We start from the raw sequence: 23,940 nt of genomic DNA on the forward strand, positions 1-23,940 counted from the left end.
GCCTCTCTACAGCAGCTGTCTCTGGGAACAATCTTGTAATTCCACCGAGGGCAGGAAAATTGGATCCATGTGCCTGCACACACATACTGCTGACTGACACTTAACCCACCGTCCAGGGCTTCGCTGCCACTGCTGCAGGGTGGAATAAATGTCCTGTTTCTGAGGTTCTCCTCCAGAATGTTCATAGAATATTTTCTCGACTAAGTCTTGAGCAAAATCCAAGGCACCATTTTTTGTCCCCTCCAAGGCAAGGAACATTTGTAGAGTTTATTTAATGACATTTTTCTTCTTGAATCAGTCAACAAAGAGACCCACGACAGAATTTAACTATGCCACCAGGTTATCCAACAAAGAAGGAGGATCTCACAGGTGACTGTACGAAAAGATGGGTTTCTGGTAACAAAGAGCTCCACAGGGCAATGTGAAATGAGAGGCAGCCCCCCAGCGTGGTAACTCTGTCCTTTTCCAGTCACAGGCCCCCAGCTCACCCAAAACTGCTCTTGGAGGAGCCCGGTGTGAGGGAGGATTGGGAAAGGCTGTCAGGACTCCGCTGGTGCTGCTCCTTTGCAGGAGGGAAAAGCCTGTGTAAACAGTTGCTTCATTTGCAATTCTCCGAGGGGCAGTTGGAACTGAGCGAGGATGTGGAGACTGAACCATCTGCAGTTTGTTTAACTATTTCCATTTCAAAGGTGAACAATAGCTTCAACAAAACTGCCAACAATTGTTGTGCCAGAATTGTGTTGCTCTCCTTTCCTTCCTTTCCTTCTTTTCTTTCTTTCTTTTTCTTTCCTGCTTTTCTTTCTTTCTTTCTTTACCTTTCTTTCTTTTCCTTCCTTCCTTCCTTCCTTCCTTCCTTCCTTCCTTCCTTCCTTCCTTCCTTCCTTCCTTCCTTCCTTCCTTCCGAATTCCTTCCTTCCGAATTCCTTCCTTCCTTCCTTCCCATTTTGCCAATTTTTAAGTCTCCTCAATTTCAAGACTATCATTCTCCCTTTCCCCTCACTTTTTCTCAGTGCAACCAATGGGGTAAAAATATGGGGGAAAAAAATGAAGAAGTATGGGAGAATAAAACCAAAACAGATTTTGTGACACTGATTCAATTTTTGAAAAATAATGTGTTACTTCTCAGTAACAGTCATCTTGTAATACATTCTATTGTATTTGGCACCAAAAAAAAAAAAGTTTGATTTCCCATAACTGAAGAAATATTGTTTCCACACTAAGCAATTCAGCGTTATTGTGGTTAAGTTTATCATTAATTTTCAGGTGGGGAGGGTTTACATTTTATTCACATTTATACACTGCAGCTAATCCAGACCCGTTCCAACCACACTGTGAACAGAAGCCATTCAAAGTCACTCAGAGGGTGCAGTGTTTGCAAAGGGAGTAAATCCAGAATTTTCTTGATCACCAGCAACAGAAAAAAAAGCAACCAGACAAAGTTAGAAGGGCTTGAATTTGCACCAACTTCTGTTTACCCAGATTGCTGCTATATAACTCAGCTGGAAAGGAAGACAAAGCAAGATATTTAAGTATTATCTCAGACAGCTTTCAAAGTCACTGCAGAATTTGCCCATTTAGTGATGATTCCCATTCAAGTGGGTTTGAAACTTGACAGACCTTCCACTTTGGGTCACATTTCCTGAGGCGGCCCCAAAATGGAAATTGTCAGATTGCACAACTCTGCTAGACCTGTTCCAGCTTTGGCTGCAACTGCTTGGCAGGGACACCGCAGTCTGGGGACATGTCTCAAAAAAGTATCCCAGATAATGCCCACAAAGGCAGAACATTTTCATTTTTGCTTTGGAGAAGATCTTGTCAGGATGGTGGGCTGTGCATGTCTCAGGAACATGAACATATATGAAATATGAAAAAAAAAATTAAAATAAATAAGAATAAAGAATTTTAAAATAATATTATCACTCACTGAGCACTATTTTTCCTGCCTTGTCCTCTGTCACCTCCAATAATCAGCATTTTTCGGACTGAGATAGTAGTTGCCTAGGTGCAATAGTCCTAAACAGCCTTTAAATTATATATTTCCCATGAATACATCTCAGCCCTTAGAGAATTCATTTCTAACATCTGTCCTCCATAATATCCTGCAGCAATGTGTTCAGTTTTTGGGGAGCCACCCAAAAAAAATTGCCAAAGCTTTTTTTCCTGACTAATAATAACTACAGTAAGGGTTTGTCTTTAGTGCAGGTATACTGAGGGATTTTCCTATAGGCTGACTATCATCAAGTTTCCTACTAGCAAATCTTGGAAAATCTTTCCAAAAATCACTGCAAATAGCTAGAAATTCATCTGTCCTGAACTAACTGCATATCAGCAAACTTAATTATGTCATTAATTGTTCCTTTTTCATACCATCCATGAATAAACTGAAAAACCTGGATCCCAGCAGAGACATTGAGAGACACTGTGAAAAGTTATCATCTACTGCTCTTTCTTCCTATCTTCTTATTCCTGGAGAAGATTTAGGTTTTTATATCACTGCAGACCCATTTCAGCAGGAGACTCCAGTCAGGGGGTGAAAGTTGAAATGTAACATTTTCTTCCCCGATAAAGTTGAAGATATCTTTAAATATTGAACCTTTTTTTTTTCACTGCCAGGTGAAAACACCCTTGGCAAAGTGAAACAGCTTTGGACTTTTCAAACTCTTTTGTCATTTGTCTACTTAGTGTCTGCATGGGTCATTTTTACTAGGCTAAAAATTCTGCAGGAAGGGGATCTGAAGAGAGACCTTGCTAGCACTCAACATCTGGAAGTTTTGAGATACTTGGGGGAAAAAGGCATCCTACAACAGAGGAAACAACAGAAAGCAATGAGACAAGTATGTAATTCAGTAAACAAGACATTACCAAACTGCTGTCTGCTGAGCAGTGCTAGTCTCCAGGAGATGGCTAAACGACTACAGATCCATATTAAAATTCACTTCACTTATCTCATCTCTAGAGTGTTTTCGATTACATGTTTGATGATAAGGCTGCAAAATCCACAGGAGAAATGATGGAAGTTGCCTTAAAAAGATTCGTTCCAAACTAGTCTCTCTCACACATGTTAAATCTGGAGATATTCTGGTAACTGAGAACAGATTTCAGCTTCATCATTAAGGCATAGTCTGTCTGAGAAGGAAATCACCAGAGTCATTAAATAAGGACTCCAAAAAGCATAAATGTTGCTGTGTATTTGCCCAGTCACCATATTAATGTGATGCATGTTTTTTTTTAAGGTAGAAGCTTTTTCATAAAGTGTTTCAGACTGCTTTTTATTCCTCAGGCTGGCTCTCCATATAATGAAATATAATGAAATGTAATGATCACCATGTACACTCCAAAACCACATTTAGACCATGAAGGCATAAAATTACCGTATTTTTTTATGTATTATAAGCATGACTATAGCCTGGTCCTTTTCTCATTGTAAGAATTAAATAACTCATACTCAGAAATTATTGGTGCTCTTATTGAAATTCAAGCATCTGTTAAAACCCTGTGGTACAAACAGAAAGGTAACAACTTGACTGATCACTGGAGCTCTTCTTACCTGAAAAAAAAACCAGATGTTTTGCAAGAAAAACAAGCAGCGATCCTCACTATATTTTTTGCCATGATTCTACAGGGGAAGGCCCTAAAAGATGTCTTCAATAGTCCATGTGTTTTCAAAGAAGTTGCCATTTTTTCATGTAATTAACCCAGAAGGGTTAATTACATGGAGAAATATGTATGTGGAAGTGATTTCAGGCAAATACAGAGAGGCTCCTTTGCCTTTAAGCTGAAGGAGAGTAGATTCTTATTGGAAATCAGGAAGGAATTGTTCTCTGGGAGGGTGGGCAGGCCCTGGCACAGGGTGCCCAGAGCAGCTGGGGCTGCCCCTGGATCCCTGGCAGTGTCCAAGGCCTGGCTGGACATTGGGGCTGGGAGCAGCCTGGGACAATGGGAGGTGTCCCTGCCCATGGCAGGGGTGGGATGGGATGGGCTGTGAGGTCCCTTCCAACCCAAATAATTCCATGGTTCTCTGATTTCAGCTAAGCCAATAAAACCATGGGCAACTCAGACAAAGTCAATACTCTTTTAACAGCACAGATCACTCTGACAGGAGATATATCCAGAAAAACAGCACAAATGGGGAAATGTGAAACTCAGGTTATAAGGAAGCACTCTTAAAAATTTCAACCAGCCTCTAAACTGTAACCAGGCAGAATAACACGAACTCTCCAGTGGTTTAATCTTAGACACAGATCTGAAGAATGATGCATTTCACACCAGGTCCTCTGTGTATGTTCAGGTCTGACTTATGATGTACCAGCAAAACAAGCTCAGCTCTGCAGATGCTGTGGGGATGCAAAACATTTGTGGCCCCACCGTCTTTCAGGCCAGTGTCACTGAGGCAAGAGGGGACAAGGGGCTGTGCTGGAGGGAAGGCAAGCCCACCTAGCTGCAGCCAGGTCAGGCTCTGCAGCTGCAAAAGCAAGAGGCTTGTCCCTGCTGCAGCACAGTCTGTGCCTCCCCAGCCTCTGCCAGCCCCCCAGCCTCAGGTCAGGAAAGTTCCTTTTTGCCTGTGGTGCAGAGGAGCCTTGAACTGTCCCAGCGTGGATCCGAGTGCAGATGGAGCTGCTCCTGCAGCTGTGCTCCAGAAACCTCCAGGAGGTCTGTTCTCCTGCACGTGTGCTCCACAAGGTGGGTCCTGCGAGGTCCTGCTTCACCCATGGAACAGGGGCTGGGGAAAAAGAGGAGCTGCTGGATTTACAGCCTGAGCTGGGGGTCTGGGGCCGAGTGAAACTCAATAAGCAGTCATCTATTGCAGCAGAGAACTTTTCCTGTGCTGAGGAATGACCTATCTGTAGTCTGAGCAGTTCCTCCTCGTTTCAAGAGGCTGGAAACTTTCCTCCCGCTCTATAATGCACTCAGTCCATGAAGCTAAAGGGAAAAAAAATCTATTGTCTTCACTGTGCTACTAAACATGCAGAGGAAAAAAAGAAAATGCTGCTCCACATTGGGGAAGGCAAAGAGAAATCAATTAAAGGAAAGAAGAAACATATGTGGATGTTTTGGAGAGGGACCAGTTTGTTGAATTGTATTTTGCTGTATTGATAAATTAGGCATAGATATATTATGCAAACCCAGTATTTAATCATGATATGCCACGTGTGTCTTCCATGCCAAGTATTACAAAGGCTTTACAGCTCATAAAAAACCCGAACACCACCAGCTACAGATGAGTCTGGGTCGAATGTGGCAAAATTTGGCATTATGATGTGTGTTAACCAGTGGAAAAAGGTATCTCAGTTACTTTTACAGGTTAAATCAGACTGCAACTGGGCCACTTCGTAACAAAGCACTCAAATTTTGCAAGATTTCTACAACCATGGTGATTGTCTGAAATAAGTAGAAGACAAAACAATGGTAGAAGTAATTGGTAAATATATGGAAGAAAAACAAGATGTAGATAAAAACCCGAACTGACTGTGCAAGTAGGAGGTAGCCAGCGACTGACTGGTGACCAGTTGTGAATTCAGTAGATGGGGATTGCCCTGGGCCACAGGTGAACCTGCAGGGTGAAAAGTTGAGAAGTACTGCTGCATAGAGAAGATGGCAGAAAATAAAGTAAAATTACTTCAATGGTGTAAATCTTGACCATATCCCCTTACATGTAAGAAATATAGTTCTATCCAGTCTGGGAAAATGGAGCCTAGGGAAGTGGGGGAAGAAAACAAGAGGTAGTTTGGCCAAGCCCTAACATAAAATGACTAAGGATGTTTTTTAATCTTCAATTCATAAGGATGTTAAAATGAGTTAAGACTAAATATTGTGTAGAAAACTAATTTTTCCCATCCAGATTTTATGAAGGAATGTCACACATTTCTGCTTCCTCTGGCTGAGGCTGGAAGGACAAGTTAGAGATCTTTTAGTAGATGAGTCTTCCGAAATCAGGTTCCACAAAAAAACTGCCTTATTTATATTGAATATCAGCATTTGTGGGAAGAATGAATCCTTCCAATACACTCACATAAATAACATACTTTTTGAGATGAATTCTGAGTGAATAGAGGAAAATAAGCAGGTCAGAACACAGCTGAATAATGACAGGGGGTGAGATCTTAGAAAAATATTCTTTATTATTCTGCTGTGTTTGAATGACTCTCTTTCTTTTTTCTACTTCTTGACCTTTTACCAGGTGCCACCATGGGATGATACAGTTTATGAAATCCACTGTTTAGGAAACACAACAATGTAGAGTTACTCCACATGTGAGCCACAGCAGCAGCTACATCAATCAAGACCCTTATTCCTGGGTTATTTGTACTCCTCAGTGTTTAAAAGGAACTGGCCTCCGTGATTCTCAACACCCCGAGCACAAACAAAGCTGTAATAACTCACAACTTAATGAAAGCAAACTCTGTATAATACACACAGACCCTGAAACTCTCAGGGTCTTTCAAGAGAAAATCTTAGTTCAGCCAAAACACGCAGACAAAAGAAGAGGTTTAAATCCCTTCCAGACGCAGAGGCATGAGACACAAGGATATGTTCTGTTTATTTAACAAGCCAGAGCTGGAGCAGGAGCCCTCACAACACAATTACAGTGGTAACAATAAAAATGCAGCAAACCAAGTCCTGCAGCCCATGAAAGACGAAGCCAGCGGCAGGATTATGGAACCTGCACACCCAGACGTTTTAATACCTATGCCAGACACAGAGCTGTATGATAATACGAACACAATAGAACATGAGGAATCTAAATCCAAGGAGCAGATGGAAAGGCAAAGCTTCTCTGGTGAAACCACTTTTCATTGGAGGCTTAGCTCCCAGCTTCGTGTAGAGCAGCCATCCATTCCAAGTCACCCTCAGTTCATCCTCAGCATCAGCCTGGAAATGCTGCTCCTTCCTGTTCCATGTGTGAGGAAACACAGCATGAGACTGTTCTCCTGTAGGAAAGACAGTGTATTCCTTGGATGACGTCAAGATTGCCGGTGCATCATGCACTAGCAGCATGGCAAACACATCTGGAAGGGCTGACTGAAGCACACATGCAAGATGGGTACATGAAGCCATCGCCCCAAAATATCTCCAAGAGACCAGCCAAGGCTCTCACACAACAGAATCTCTGCTGCTGTGACACAGGATTTTACCCACAACCTTTTCTCAGAGCCCTCTGCCAAATCCAGGACTGGAAATGCAAAGCTGAGAGAAATTAGAAAAATGGTCCTGCTTGCTCCTAAACAATACACAGCAGGGTTTTTTCCCCAGAAATGTGAATCATAGGGAACCATGGACCAAAATGATGTAGAGAACTGTCATTTCAGAATTATAGCGTCTTTGGTAGCTACGTTCTGCCTGAAGAACATGGATCTGATGGAACACTGCTGCTTCAGGGGCTGGATTTTGCTTCGTAGAGGAATGCAAGGAGGGCATTTTTTACTGAGTCAGAGAGATTAACTCCAGAAGAGCACCTGGTTTTTAGGGCACTCCCATAAGTATTTGAAAGACATGGTTTTATCAAGCATACCAAAAAAATGGAAATGTAATGGGTTTGTGATAAAAATGTTGTTTCTGGACATGGTTTCGTTGGCAATAGTACCAATTACAGGGCGTTTTTAACACTGTTTATGCAGAGACTTGCTTTAAATGGCCCATTCTTGAGTTAGTCAGCTCAGAACTAGAAGCAGCAAGAAAGACTAATCATTTTCTTTAGTTCAGAGAGGAAGTAGATACCAACAGTGATAGGAGCTCATCTTCTCAATGCTATCCATGCTGGATTGAGGGCTGAAGTCAAGAGGATCTTGATTTGCCACCACCCCATGAGGTGTCCAAAGAAGGACTGCACGTGGCACTCAGTGTTCTGGGCTGGGTGACAAGATGGGGATTGGTCACAGTTTCACTGTAAAAGCTTGAGTCAACACTCATCATAAAGTAATAATATGTTTCCACATTTTTAAAGACAATGTAAAATTCTACAGGGAGAAGATTTGGCCTCCCACCCTTCCATGTTTTTTTTTTTTGTTTTTTTTTTTTTTGTTTTTTTTTTTACTATTCTTCTTCCTCATTTTCTTTCTGCTTTTTACTTTCACTTACCACTGGAGATTACTCCTGCAGAACCAATGGGGCATGTTGTTAAGTGACGCTCCCACACAAGTTCGTGTTTGGGGTATCCACTGCTTTAATCAAAAGGGAGAATTTCTTCTTCTCTACCGGTCAGAACCAGACCCGAGGAAGGTCTAAACTCCATGAGCCCTAGACATCAAAAGAGCTGTTTCAAGAGGAAGAACAGCGGATAACTGTAAAGGAAGTTACAGCTGTTTGCCATTTAATGAAGTTAAATGCACATGTAAATGTTTATAGACTCCAGGCTGAACTCAATTTTTTTTGGAAGCAAGACTTCTGCAACATAATTATATACCCCACTATGTTTTCCTGGTGGCCTGTGAGTTATGCATAATTTCTTGTGATAATCTATAAATGGGTCATGGATCTGAAGAAGTTGAGACACTCCCTTACCTGCCTCATTCACATGAGCACTACTGTGTTTTATTTATGAAAATAACATTTATGCAAATCTCTCACAGTTAACATGATTGGTTTGGGGTCTAATCTTATATTTTTCCTCCACTCACAGTCAGACAGTGTTTGAAAACAACAACAGCAACAACAAGGAATCCACTCACATTTCTGGGTGGGGTCCAAGCACTCCTTGAGGACTGAATGAATGGCTTCCTCTAAGCAAGGAAAACCTTCAGTCTCTCATCTGGAAAATATTATGTGAGCAAAAGCTCAGGTCAACTGTTACCTGTCGAGTCTGAAACTGTTATCAGTTGATTTTTATTCTTTCACGTGGGGGAGGAAGCAGTATACACAACTCAAAAAAGAGGATGAAATGGTCTTTGTAGCCAGGTAAATGTAAAAGTATAAGGCAATTTACAAAACACCACAGAAACCTGTTTTAATTTAGTTAAATTCAGGGAAAATATTTTAACAATACAGAATTTTTTCCTTGCTCCAGTCTCTAAACTGCGTGTTCAGCCTAGTGAACCGGCTCCATGTACACTAAACCTAAAATATTTTGTAAAGAGACCTCCAAGAAACCCCACCAGCTCTCCCGCACTGCTGCTCGCTGGCTTTCCTGCAGGAATGCAGCTAGGAAGACAATTTGCTTAACAATTGTGGGATTGGAGGCATTTTATGCTTGAGGAACCAGAGTGCATAGAAGGCAGCACCAAGGTGTCTGTAATTAAGAATAATGATACGAGGTATCTGAGCAAAGATGACAGTACATTTCTTTCCGTAAAAGGCCGATTAATCCCAGTTAGAGCTCCTATAGAAAAATCAGATGGGCTTCTGTTTTTCCCATTGTATCTTGCTCTTGGCTTCTCTCTCAAAGCTTTTCTGCACTCTGCTTTCTTGCGATTCCCCTGCCACTAAGTGTCAGAGCCCCAGCACTCCGTTTCTGCGTGAGGAGAACAGTCCATCATTCATCCCCGCTGGCTGTAGCAGCGAGGAATTGCTCGCTCCTACAGTGGCACTGGATATTAATGCCATCCCTGTAAGGGAGAAGGGGAAACGGCTGTCTCCCAACACAGGAGGCATTGAGAGGGCTGCTGCAGCGTGTCCATCCCACAGGACGGAGCACCTCGGGCTGTCCACGTCCCCTGGGTGGCCACCACTGCTGTCCCCTTGGCCTCCGGGTGCAGGCCTGGCTCAGCGCCACACTGGGCCCAGCTTAACATGCCCTCAGACCCACAGAGTGCTTTGGCCTTGACACCCTCAGCAGAAGGCAGGAGCCACAGTCCTCTCTAAACCCAGGGCACAGGTCTCCAAAATGGCTTTGCCGAGTGCCAACCCCAAACAATCGCCCCAGCTCTTTCGCCCGGCCCACCCCCCTCTCCTTCCCGCTCGCCCCGCAGAACAAAACGCCCCTGTGTCTCTTTCCATCAGACCGGGAGACTACAAGAGACATATTTAAACTCAGATAAAATAAAGGCACGTCCCTTATGGCCAAAGTGCAAGATGTCATTTAAATAAACTTTCACCAAAAAAGGGGGAAAAAAAAAAAAAATCACAAAGTGCCCTGCTATAAATGGGTGATTCTTAAAGCAGCCAGTGATCAACAAACTCACTTCCTAATTAAGTGTAGGAGCGTAATGAGGAACAGGGCATCCTTTGTTTTGCCAGCCCGTGTGAACTCCAGCCACAAGTCCCCAGACTCCCCTAACTCCTGCGTTCAGAGCTTGTAATTAGTACATAAGGAACCAGGTACTGCAGCAGCAGCCCCTCGGACAGTGGCTCCATTCAGCACCAGCCAGATGTGAGGACGGTTCAAAGGGCACCGACTGACTCACATATTGCGTGGTGTTGTGTGACACCATAATCTCTGGTTTCCAGCCCCACAGTCAACAGCCACTGTCATTTTTAATGCAATCTAATTAGCTGGTAAGCTTTACAGAGAGGTTCAGCCGTGCAAGTAGAGCTACTGGTGGAGGACAGGTTGGTCAGTGTGCCTAATATTCCTAAACTATCCCCAGCTTCATGAGATATTAGATATTCGTGCCAGTGCGATAAAAATTGGATCATGGCACATGCAGTAAGTTTAAGGAGATTTCAGGTGCGCCTCTTCTAAAAATTAGCCCACAAAATAAAAGGGAAAATGGGAAAAATGTATACGCAAAAGCGAACCTCTGCCTCAGGTACCAGGAAGCCTCCAAGGGAACCTCACTCAGATGTCCACCTCTGTTACCTCTCTTCGAACAGTGAGCCACTGTTTCCATAAGTGTCCATCCCAGAAAATCCAACCTCTGATGCAGCAGACAACATTCAGAGGTCGGGAGCCACTCTTACCTCCCTTGCACAGCATCTTAGCTCAGGGATTTGGATGATCTCTGTAGCCTCAGCTGGGCTGGCACTCACCAGCTAAAGACCATATCCCCTCAACCAGTCTGTAGAAGGTAAAAAGTGATAATAAACTATTTTACTAAAAAGTAATATTAACACTATGTGGTGTAAACTGCTCCTCTGGCAGCAGGAAAATGGATTCCTCTTGCATCTGACAGCTTTACTGCCCTCCAGGTAAGACAAGGTGTGTGTGTGTGTTCAAAACCCCTTCTCAGCCACACAATCTGCAGCTTTCTCTTTTTTTTTTTTTTCTTTTCTACTAAATAAAATTTCTCATACAGGTGTGCTGTGATGCAGCACTTAATGAGCAGAGTAACTCCCTTACATGATTTGCATAAGCACCTGTATGAGTAGCAGTCCAGTACAGACCTAAAAAGGGATGTTACAGAAGCGTTTGTGCAGGTTTCATACACCTGATCTGGTCTGGGAAAATATTGACACAGGGTATAAAAGAGCAGCAGGTAAATTACTGATAATTAGTGAGAACTATTAACAAATTATGAACTGCAAATCAGCCAAGTTAGCAAATAGGCTGAGGGACCACTGGCTATTATATGCCCACATTAATAATTTGCTGAATTAGTTGGAATATAATAATATGATATTCAAATAGAAACATCACGTTTGATTGTAAAATAGGACAGAAAGCAAAACTAGATTTGTTGAATGTAAATGGTACCACTTGGTTTAATTCTAATTAATGGTGAAACAGAGACGTAAGGGAGAATATTTTTCCAAATCTGTGTGCACATATCAGATACCATCAGATGAAAAAATCCCTTTTGAAGAAATTTATTCACTATTCTTATCATGTGTTGCAGCAGCAGCCCTGTACTCACAGACAAGTGGGTCATTCATCCAGAAGCAATCTTCAAACTGTGAAGCATTATCAAGTTGTTCATTCCCTTTGTTTCTTTTGCAGATGAATGAGCTCAGGCTATCTCTGGAGTAATGTGGTGATGAAATCCTTCATGTGGTCTGTGCCTCTCAGCCACCCAGAGATAAATTGCACAGCCCCTCACCCAGCAATCCCAGGTTAGTCTGATTTGCTCCAGGCTGCTGCAGCACAGAGGATCAGAAACAAAAGGCTTTCCCAAATACCATCCCTGAAACCCACATCTGGATGGAGTCTGAGCGGGGAAGAATTATGACAAAACTCACAACTCCCATCCTGTGGCAAGACCCATTTATCCTCTTAACCAGGCATACCTGTGCCTCCAGCAGCTTTCCTCCAGTGATGATCTAATGATTAATAACACAAGTGTAAGGGTGGGGGGAACGCATGGATGAGGAAGACAGCTTTTCAAGTAGCACCTCTCCTCCAGAGAGGTGATGGCACATTCTCCACAAAACGAATAATGCTGCCTATTATGCTCTAGGGAACATCAGATGCATTACTCATCTATTTTTCCAGGTCAAAATCAATGTGAGGAAAAGTGATGTGACATGGGCATTATAGACTTTTTAAGAATACTGATACAGAGGAATTATTAATGGCCCACCCACTGACCTCAAAGGAGACTGATGTTTGCTCTCAGCATGCCAGTTTGAATGTATGAAAGGAGGTGGGCTGCAAAAGCTCATAACACATGTTTTCAGGATCTGACCTGCCTTTCTCTAGAAGTGTTTCCTCCTGCTGTAGTGGAGGGACATCAGGAGCACACACCCAGCTCATCTAGAGCTGAGTGATGGCAGGTGAGAGCTCTGTGTGGGAATACACTGTCCTGTCCCAGCTGCCACCCAAGAATCACAAAGGAGCCTAAACACATAAACAGGAATTTCTATTTTTTGTCAAAAGACAGGTGTCCCAAAACCTGTCACAGTCATGTGTTCAATACATGGCAAAAGAAAACAAACTCTAATGAAATGAAACAGCCACAGGTTTGTTTAGATCAATGGGTCTGCACCACAGTGTTTGACTGATTTTCCTCTTGCCCCTTTCCACTTCTTTCCACATCACCTGCACCTGTGATTCACATTGCTTTATTTGGTCCCGTCTCAATTTTTCCTCCCTCTTTTCTAAAGTGGATTCTGAACTCAGGGAGGTTGGCATTCAGGACGTGCTCATGACTCACAGAATCACAGAATCAGCAAGGATGGAAAAGACCTTCAAGATCATCAAGTCCAACCCTAGACTGAACACCACCGTGTCACAAAGTACCACGTCCACTCATTTTCTGAACACCTCCAGTGATAGTGACTCCACCACTGCCCTGGGCAGCCTGTTCCAATTGTTAACCAATCTTTCAGCCAAGAATTTTTTTCTAGTATCCAATCCACTTGATCCCTGCATTAGAAAAGATTCTACAAAACAATTAAATACATAAAGCTTCCTTTGTGTTAACACCAGCACAGAAATCACAGACTTCTGTCAACCAATGACTGATTTCTATTATCCTCAGTGTTGCTGTTGAAAACTACAGCTCAGATGAGATGAGATTTTTTCAGGGCTGGATTTCCCTAACCAGGAATTCTCAAGGCAGGAGGAAATCTCTATCCAAAGTGCTCTGCTGTGTCGATATCACCCTCCTATGCCCATCTGTCCCACCCCCTCTGGAGCAAACAGCAGGCGTGGGCTCCCAGCTCAGTTTATCCACAGCAGATTGATGGATCTCAACCACTCCTGTGGAAAAGCCTGGAGGCAAGAAAAACAAGGAGAAGGAGACATCCCTGAACTGGAATCATCCTGCACCCATTTGGGGTGTGCTGACAGGCAGTAGCTGGGAGGGAAGCTGTGGTTATTGCTACGTTAACAGGTCTCTCCGTAAATCCATCATATTCGGGGGAGCCTTATGTGACGTGTGGGAATTGAGATAGGTGGAAAACAGGAAATACACACCAACAATAAAACTGGGTTTTAATCAAAAACATACTTGGTGAGAGCAAGGAGTGATTTCAGCTTGAAGAACTGCATACAACCCCAAGCTAGGCTTTTTGAAATGAGCCCCAGCAAACTTTAAAGATCAGATCAAGAGAAAAACCCACCATGTGAAGACAAAATCCCTGTTACAGGGTGAGCCACAGCAAATCTGAACCAAATCCTTATTGTTCCAAATGATGCTTGCAACCTAATTCAAGAAAACACAACAGTGTTGGTAATAATTTAATTTAATTCACTTATTATTGCATTATTCAAACTTCTTTTGTACAAGGCACTTGAAAAGCTCCATAGTCAAGAATGGCTTTTGGGAATAAAACATTAGCTGTTAAATGTAGTGACAAGTATTTGTTGAACTGATTTCACAGCTGTCATTAGCAGGAAAATTTCACTGAAAGTTGATTTGTCATTAACAGAATCATATTTAAAAATGCCATATTTAAATGGGGATTTTGTGAATCCCAGTCAGTGACAAACTGCAGCCTCAGGGAGATGCATGTCATGGAAGTGTTTCAGTGTTTTTTTAATTTCCACACTCCTTTGATAATTTCCACATTTTAATGGACATAGGTACCAATAACTGTGGGGCAGGTTAGCAACTGACAGATGCACTTTGCTGGTAAAAGTTCATTATTTTACCCAACACCACAGTATGACCCAAAAAAAGAAGAAGAAAAAGCAGAGAGTAAGGAAGGAAGAGACATAGAGCAGGAACACAGTGATGGTTTATGGTAAAACGAGGTGTGAGGCAGGCAAAGAAATTATATTGGAAGGTTAATCTATACAGGTCTTCTCTTGACCATAACTCCCCTAAAGAGCTGCTATGGAAAGAGAAGGGTGGGGTTCCCAAGACTGAGATTAATTCACTAAATGAAACAAAATGTTGTTAGGTTTCAGTGATCCTGTAATCACAACAACAGCCGTGCTAATGAGTCACACTGAAGGCACCAGAATCTGCAGAATTTAGTCGGAAAAATAGATGTCACCAAGGGGTGGGGTTTTCAGGATCTCTTTATCCATCAGTCAGCACCTGGAGCCAGTTGATAACACTGTGGGTGTAGATGTTTATCTGTCATACCCAACATCCAGACACGCAGAGAGGTTACGCTACTCTTCAGGAGACACCCCAAAAGTATATTTTCCTGACCAAAAAAAAAAAAATTAAAAACACTCACACAATGCCATATTTCTTGTACTGAGTCAGCTGCTTACGGAATTCTGTAAGACCACAGCTTTATGTAGCTGTGCTTGACATCACAGTTCTGAAACACTGCAGAATTTAACACTGCAGAAGTGGAAATTTTAGAAGTACAAACTAGCTCCTGAATCTTCCCACTGCCTGCTGGAATTCCTGAAGGAAACTCTTACTCTTCCAGGCTGCTCCAGCTGTTTGAGCAGACAAAAGGGAAATGCAGAAGCACAGCTGGCATGGCACATCCCACTTTTAACTAACAAGTCATATCTTCACACGATTTCAGATTGTTAACTGATTGTGCACTCACGAAGCACCTTTCAGGTTCAGGAGCTGTTAGCTGCTGTTCCAATGCCCATAGCAACAGTTATAGGCCCCAAAATAATCGAATTAATGAATTTCTGAAGACTTGTGAGAAGGTGTATTTTTCCCTCATGTAAAGACAATCACGTTCTCCCAGGTCTTTTTATACACTCACACTTTCATCTCCCGAAAAACTGAAGGGTCAATGTTTTCTTTCAATTTAAGGAATGGTCATTTTAACCAAAATGGTGTCTTCTCAATGTTTTCGGCAAAGAAAATTAAAACATGAGCTTGTTTCCTGAATTAGTCACTTGCATGCATAAGGGCTGATGTGTCCTGGTGTTCACTGGGCAAATTCACTTAGATGACCATTGTGCTTAAATTCAACCATCCTCTTACATCTTGTGCTGATTTAAATGCTCATCTCTCCCCGTTGCCTCTTATACAATCACAGACTGCTTCAGTTTGGAAGGGACCCCTGAGGATCATCGAGTCCAACTCCCAGTTCCTCTCAGGACTGCCCAAAACTAAGCCATATGGCTCAGAGAGTCATCCAGATGCTCCTTGAATTCTGACAGCCTTGGTGCCGTGACTGCTCTCCCGGGGAGCCTGGGAACTGGGAGCTCCCTGGAGGAGGGAGTGGAAGGAAAGTGCTGACTTTTTGGGATCACTCGGTACTTTGTCCCTCCGTAATTAAAAAGGGAATTCCATCCAAGGCACTGCAACCACCTCTGTTTCAGAGATTATATCTTTGGAAATTCCCTGAATTTCTGTTTAGGAAATGGAATTTTTAGGAAGTAGAGGAAGGGGAGAGGAAGCACATGCTAATCAGATGCACTGTGCTCAGTGAGCTGGGACAAAACCTTCAGGATCAGCATCTGGAGGGTGTGCAGGCTCTCAATCAGCTCATGGGAGGTTCCTTGGGTGGTGACTCTCTGGATTGCCGCTCCTGTTTCGGGAGGTCTTTATGCTGAATCACTTCTTTCTTGGTTTTGAAGGGGTCTTTGTTGATATCCCTGGATGGTCTGTCACACCTCAGAGCAGGACTCAACTTCAATAGTTATTTTATTTTAAGATAAGGGTGTACATATTGCAGTATTCTCTAAGGATGATAGTAAAAAATGTATAACTATAGTTACAGGTATTCTAATACCAGACATGGGTGAAGAGAATGCTGCTTGTTTTTCTGACAGATTCAACATCTCCTTGTTACCAGCCTGATAATTTTGCTGATATTTGCCTTTTCCCCTGTGTTCTCCCAGAAGATCCCTTCTAAGACAGGAAAAAAATCACATTTACTAAATAGCTTTTTATGCTATGCTTCAGGCACAAGGAAATCACTTCCAAGAAGCACCAGGAGGGTCCCTTGCACAGAAGTTTAAGAGCAAAATTAAACTTGGAACTTCCTGCATTGAATGTACTTGCCTGCAAATAAATCATTTAAGACACAGAGAGGAGCTATTTCGTATTACAACCAGTGCAAGGTGTGAAGCATAAATCCTTTCACTGATTAAGGTGAATGATCTATATCATTAAATGCTTTCTTTAGCTCCCCATGGGGACAGAGTATCACTGAAGATGACAATGACAGGACCATTGTGGCAAAAACTGCAGATAAATTATCCAAGCAGTTATCCAAGCAGCATAGATATTGAGAAATAGCTCTGTGCAGTCCTTTACAACACTTTAAAATCCCTCTGATACCTCAGTGTCCACATTGCTCTGAGAGACTTTTTGGATTCTGGACTGTGTGATTATCTTTTATGAACTGGAAGGCAGAAGTGATGAAAACTTGTAAGGAGAAAGAATTATCCTTTTTGGTAGAATCTAATTTTTAAGCCTTTATGTTTCTACACTTGGCATTTGCTCATGCTGCCTTGTGACTTTTAAGTACTCAAAGTAAGTGGGTTTGGAGATTTACATCATTCAGAAGAGGGAGCCAAGAAAATGTTGGTGCCGCAAGGAGAGGTAACAGAAGTGTGTTTTTTTTCTTTGAATTTGCTTTGAATGATAAAATCTACTTGTAGGAAGGGACATACATTATTGAAAGTTTCATCTTTCACATGGTGAATAAATCTGAGGCATTAACCACATACGGTTATCAAATAACTCGTGTAACTTTGCAAAGGAATTGTAGTATTAAACTGCCCTGGGTCTATTGTGCCTGAAGGGGGAAAAAAACGAAAATCCTTGATGTTTGGCCTCTCAGCTTCTTGAATGAAAGAGCACTTGAAGGATTCCTGACAAGGGCCACAGCACACAGCCTGTGGCTATGGCAGCACAGGGAGATGCCCCTGGAACTGAGCAGTGTCCGACCACATCCTTGCTCTTGGTCCACCAAAGATGAGATGTGCCTGGGCTGTCACCTTCTTCACTGGGATTTCAGGTAAAAACCACCTCCTTCGTGGTGCTTCAGGAAGGCTGGCACATCTAGCAGGGTGGGATGGCCTCTGGTGTGGGAAGGGTTGCTGGGTGGACGCCACATTCTCGTTCCCACCCAACAGCAATAGTTCACGTTGTCAGGGTCAGGTTTTGGGTTGGGGATCCTTTCACAAGCACGGCTGGAGGACAACAAAGAGCTAAACATAAAACAGCTTTTAAAACACGAGGCAAATCTGAGCAGGATGGCCTGACACCTTAGACCTGTGAAGAAGTGTTCACAGAGGACTCGTGGGTCCCTCTCCAGCGATGACACCCACGGTGGATGCGGCACCTGCGCCCGGTTTGTGATGTGCTCCACAGCCAGGGGGAGGAGGCTCCTTCAAGGGGGTCCTCCAGGCTTCCCCAGGCTGCAAAGTGAGAGAGGTGCAGCATGGAGAGGGTGGAAGGCGAGGGCAGGATTGGGGTGGGTGGGTGGCGAGGTTGTCCCGGGGACTGGAGCGAAGCCGCAGCACTCACTGCTGAGCAGGAGGTCACAGAGCTGGCCCAGAGCCAGGCTCACAGGAAGGCTGAGGGGCTGATGGCAGCCTTGTTTACAAACCTTTTTACTTCTGCACTCTCTTCCCTAGCTGCTCCGAGCTTACACTCGCACTGCACTATATTTTTTCTTTTTAAATTCAAATAAATCCTGACCTTTTGTTCTTACAAGCCATTTTTTTCAGGGAACTCAGTACAAGGGAATGCTCTAAGCAGACCCATCTCAAGACACAGATTGTCTCGTGACACCATTAAGGGACACAGAGTCCTACATCCAAAGTGGATCCAATTAACAAAAGGAACTATTACCCTCACTGCCCTTTATTTAACCTGATTAAAACTGTGGCTCAAATAAGTGGAAAGCAGAAATCTCTCCATGAAACATTATAAACAGGTGTTTCCTGTGTCCTTAAACTCACAATACAAATACAATAGCTGAAGTACCAAGGGAAAACAATGGCAACAAGAATGCAGCCATCTCCCCTCACAGCCCCTCACTGATCGATCCTTTCTCATATCATTTCATCCTTCTGTCTTCTCTTTGCTGTGCTAATAGCCAGAGCCTTCAGCCATCTCTGGTTTCTGAACATCAGCTAAGACTGAAAACCCTTTAGATATTTTCCCACTTGAAGAGTTTATCTCTGCCAGGGAAAGAACTCAAAACATATTATATTTGACGGTTTCAAATTGAAAATTACCTCATCCTGCAGCTTCCTCTCTTGTCCCACACTCCAGTAGTCCTGGGCTGCAATTGTGTGGCAGTGATGAGCATGCTCTTATCACACTCAAGTCAATAAAACAACCCTTTCTCGTTTAATAATATTTAAAATTACTAAAAAATATGAAAATGAAGGTAGCATCTCAGGAATGGAGGGAGACAGAGGTACTGTTGAAAGGAGGTAAAAAACAGTAGTAAGGCTTTTCATGCACTTATAATAGAAACACCAATTTCAGGAGGGTTTGTCCCAGACTTTGCAATGCCCCCAGAAGCAGATTAGCAATTGTTCTCTCACTGCTACTCTGAGTTTTGGGAAAGACCTCCCGAGCTATATTAGCAGAGAAATACAAATCCCAGGCTTCTGTCTCCCTTGAGCCACGTGCTCTACATTGTGCTGACAGGCTACAGACAGGTGCAAGCCTCGTCCACCTGTGTTTTCACAGGAGTTCCCACCTGTACACCACACACACACGGCCAGCAGGGCAGTAAATACACACATTGCCACGCTTCTCACCCAGTGCTGGCCCACAGCAAAGGTTATTCCCTGCAGAACTGGAGATCTGCCTTTGCTGCTCTGATAAAAGATGAAGTATTCAACGTTGGCTTGAAAAAGAAGTGGAGCACAGCACAACAGGAGGGAGCGCGACTTTGTGAGAGGACGTGGGGCACAAGGCACTCTGGAGCTCTGAACCAGTTTGCACATTTTTGCTGTTGAAGGTCAGGTGAGGCAGGGCTGACCTGTCCCAGGTGAGGGCCCTGACTCTGCCCTGCACATCACCTCTCCCCTTTTTGTCCCCTCAAATTTCAGCTGGCAATCTGTGCTGTAAGACAGGGTCACCAGGACACTGCTGCAGCCCCACCCCGCACACTCACGTGTCCAGAACCATTGCCTTGGATTTTACTGGTCCCTGTCCAACATTGCAGCAAGTTCTGCAGCGGGTTCATGTTCAGTGCCACTCACAAATGGCACTGACTGATCTAAAATTGGATAATAAAATAGTTTAACCTTCAAAAATTAGCTAGTGTTTCTCCATCCATCCATCCATCCATCCATCCATCCATCCATCCATCTTCATCCTCTGTTTGGATGAAGAAACAAAGGCCCTGATGTTGCATTGTCCCATCTCTGCATGGCAGTTACACAGCTCATAATGTAGCAAATATAATCTGCCTTGTGCAAACATGAGTTTCCAGAAGCTCAAGTCGTTCTACCCCAAGATATGGATTAAGACAACAATGTAATAATGAAAGCATAACATAAACCCCCAAAACCAAATTCTAGTCCCTATGCTAGGTAGTTATGAAAGGGGGCAGACGCCTGAACTGGAAAGAGACAGCAGATTTGCTAAGGGTTGAATCAGAGTGGGGAAAAATTTAAATGATAGATACTACAAGTTGTAAAAGAGCAAGAGCAGCTCTTTTGTCAACAAAGAACTTGGAAGACCAAAGCAGACTGCCAGAAACACTCAAAAAGTATTTCTCAGTCCTTTGAAGTGCCACATTTAATAGTTTCTTATCAACAGAGGTTGAATTCCAGGAAAGAGAGGATCTGCATATGGATGTTGCAGCTGACTCAGAAGGTGACCCACTCTGAAAAGAGCCATTGTGCTGTGACTGAGCACAGAGACCTTGCTGCTGTCTAAGGAGACATAAAAACCAGACCAAGGAAGAGCTGGACATGCTGTGGAGAAAAGATGATGCTAAACATACATTTTTGTATCATACTCAAAGTCACAGAACCCGTCAGAACAGCCCTGTAGCCACTGGCCTATTGCATAAGCTGATTATTTATGTAGAACCATATCTTCTAACTCCACCAGTAACAGGGCTCACAATTCCAGTGCCTGAAACTGAGGAAATACTGCCTGGCTAAGAAAGTGCCAAAATATTTTCGACATCTCATGCCAGAGCTAGAAGCTGCACAGCAAAGTTACAAGTGGCATAAGGAGGGCAGGGACATGAAGCCACGTTGGGGACCAGCTGCCAGGCCAAGTCGAGTGACGATGCATTTTGTAACCAAAATCACAGCAGAATTGCATCAGTGCCACCAGGGGAGATGTCACAGAGTTGTCACAGCCCACAGTGTCCTGTGACTGAGATGGGGCAGTGGGGTAACTCCATTTTCAGCAACTAAAACCTCACCCCAGCCTGCCTGCAGGACACAGGGCAGCAAGAAATGAAACAAAAACAACTCCATGTCACAAGATGTTGGTGGTGTAAAGGTGTTCCAGCTTTGCAGCTCTGAGGATGAACACTCAGTTTTAGGTGTTCTTTGCAGCTTTAGAAAACCAGGATAATAAGACCCACAAAGTTTCCACTCACAAATGCTTGCAGCTGCCCAAGAGATGTGCTCTTCTGACCCTCGGCAAAGGAGAAGGATGTTCTTCTCTAGCTCTGAGGCCTATTTTCCTTAATTTCTTCTTCCTACTTCCATGCAGGAATTTGCTTTACTCTCTTTTGGGTGTTGCTTCATCGTAATGCCTGCAGGGAACCTCCAGCACACAAGGAGGCATTCCCAGCTTCATGCATGCAGTAGAAAATTAGCACCTACAGGAGCAGGAGGTGGTGAATATAAAAACTATCATGCAGAGAAGCTTACTTTTAAGCAAATTGTTCCTGTTTCACAAAAAGAGAGTGACAGTTCTCTCTTTCTTGGTAAACAGAGTGGACAGGTTACTGAGAAAAAGTTCAGGACTAATTCAAAGTTTTGTCTTGAATGCTAAAGCAGGAGTCTCAAACAAAATACACAACAAGATAAATATAAATGAATAGGGGCTTGGTTTCTTTTTTTTTTTTTCTTTTCCCTGTGGAAAAAAAAAACCCAAACAACAATAGCATCTCTTAATTAAATACTGATGTTTTTCCTCCCTTTTTATTTACTGTGGTTTCTTGAGGTCCTGGGGTATTTTGACTGCGGACAAATCTCTGGCTCATGGCACAAACTACATCTCAGGGCTGCCATCCCAACACACCTACAGCCGCCCTGTGCCCTGGGCGTGTGCTGAAGGGCAGGTGTGCAGGGAGCAGCGCAGACAGGCCCTGGTTCTGCTGCAGAGCAAACTGCAGATGTGGAGCTGGCTCCTGCAGGGCAAGAACCGATGAGACGCAGCCGATCCCCTCCAGTTTGGGCAAGCACTCGGGGCTTCTTGCTGTCGTGCAGGACGTAGGTTTTCCCAGACAGCATTCAGGGCAGAGCAGCCCTGCCTTGGGGAGCAGCCCAGTGCTGCTGAGCTGTGTTCTCTGGGTCGCTGTTTGAGTGCTCGGCATGTGGGAGGCAGCGCTGGAGCTCTGCCACCTGCCCCAGACCACACTGGTGGGAAAGGACGTGTGACACAGCCAGAGTCACCCACCAGCCCTCCCGCCCCACACACACCACCCTGGCACAGCCCCAGCTCCGAGGCAGCCCTGACACTCCTCTGATTTTAATCTCTTGGGGGGAAAACAGGGGTTGACAGCCTGACACACGGAGTCCAAACAAAGCAACAAAAAGCTGGGAAGGGCAGGATCGTGCCACAGACAGTGGGGAAAAGAGCAGGGAAGCGATGAGAGCAAGGTGGTTTCAGGGCTCGCTGCCACTGGTTCTGACTGAGCTGCCAGTCAGACATCCTGCCCACGGGCTCTGTCCAGGCCAGGGAACACAAGTCACAAAAGAAGCCATTTGAGGGTGTTGCAGTGCGCCCAGGACATGCTTGGACAAGGTGCTGCATTGCTCAGACACCACAGGAAACACAGCAGAGTGAAGCAATTGGCTGGTCATTCACAGGCTTCATCCTACCTATTACCTCTGTCTCGGGGAACCTCGCTGTCCCTGGGGCTGAATGCCAGCAGAAACCTCATTTCCCCCCACGCTGCAGGCTCTGATGTGTGTCACAGCCGTGTGGTGCCAGCCTGGCTGCACACAGAGAGCCCAAGCACAGAGTGTGGGACCCGTGCTCCCAGCAAGGTGAAACGACAGGCAGCCTGGGTGCACCTTTCACCAAAAAACCTCCATCCCACTGAAAGCACAAAGAATCAAAGAGTGAATCTCCCAACCTTTCACTCAACACTCCAACCTGCAAGGTTCCCATTATTAAACGGGAAGCTCCTCCCCATCCAGGTCTTGGTGGGTCCCAGCTGAGCTGCTGCTGGTGGCCTGTCCCAAGGCACAGCTCTGCTCTGACACCTGTCCATCAGTTTGGGACACAGGAGGGAAGGGACCTCCCCAGACTGACTCAGCACTGGAAGCAGAGGCACCACGAGACAATTCCACCGTGCCTGCCAGCTCTGGCAATGGGGGTTTTTATATGGATGGCTATTCATTAAAATCTGGACCAGGACCAGGCAGATACAGATGGAAACGCCTTTTTCTTTTTTTTTTTTTCACTCATGGACTTGTTCCAAACCTGAGCTCTAGGTCCCAGTGTATACCTTCTTACCAGCAGGTTCCCAAAGAAAAAGAATGGCTTACAACAGTTTTATAAATCCCAGCTGTTTAGAAAACTCAGATCACTCACCCCACCCCCCCAAACCTATGAATAACAGCCCAAATAACATATGTTTTTTCACTAGTGACATAGGCAGAGATAACCAAGAATACTACACTGTGTAGTAGTTCATTTACGAGTGAACTTTTAAACCCAATTCTCTGCTTTGTTACACAAGCTAAGCACAGCTATTACACTCCAGAATTACCTGATATCAAGTTATCCCCATGAGAATTGGCAAAGAACAGCAAACAGACAGATGCTCTTCCATACAAGAGGCCTGACATGAAGCAAGAATAAATGTTAACTGCTTGCTTGAATGTTGAACTTCTGCTCCCAGCCGTAGTAAGCAGAAATAGCAGCAACTGGAAACCAGGGGAAAAGTAATAATTTTATTTTGTGTTTTTTCTTCTTTATTTTCGAGACCTTGTCTACCTCTTTGGTTGGCTTCATGTGCTAGTTTAGGATTCTTACTCCCTGCAGGATAATAAATATGTTCAAGGCAATAAATATCCAGAAAAGAGAAGTTAGACACACGTTTCATAAAGAAGCTTCATGCTTAATTGAGGTTTTTCTGTGTCAG

The sequence above is a fragment of the Corvus kubaryi genome, unplaced genomic scaffold (assembly GCF_017639235.1).
Source record: "Corvus kubaryi isolate FWS band 111438036 unplaced genomic scaffold, C.kubaryi_AGA036_p1.0 37236, whole genome shotgun sequence".
NCBI lineage: Eukaryota > Metazoa > Chordata > Aves > Passeriformes > Corvidae > Corvus > Corvus kubaryi.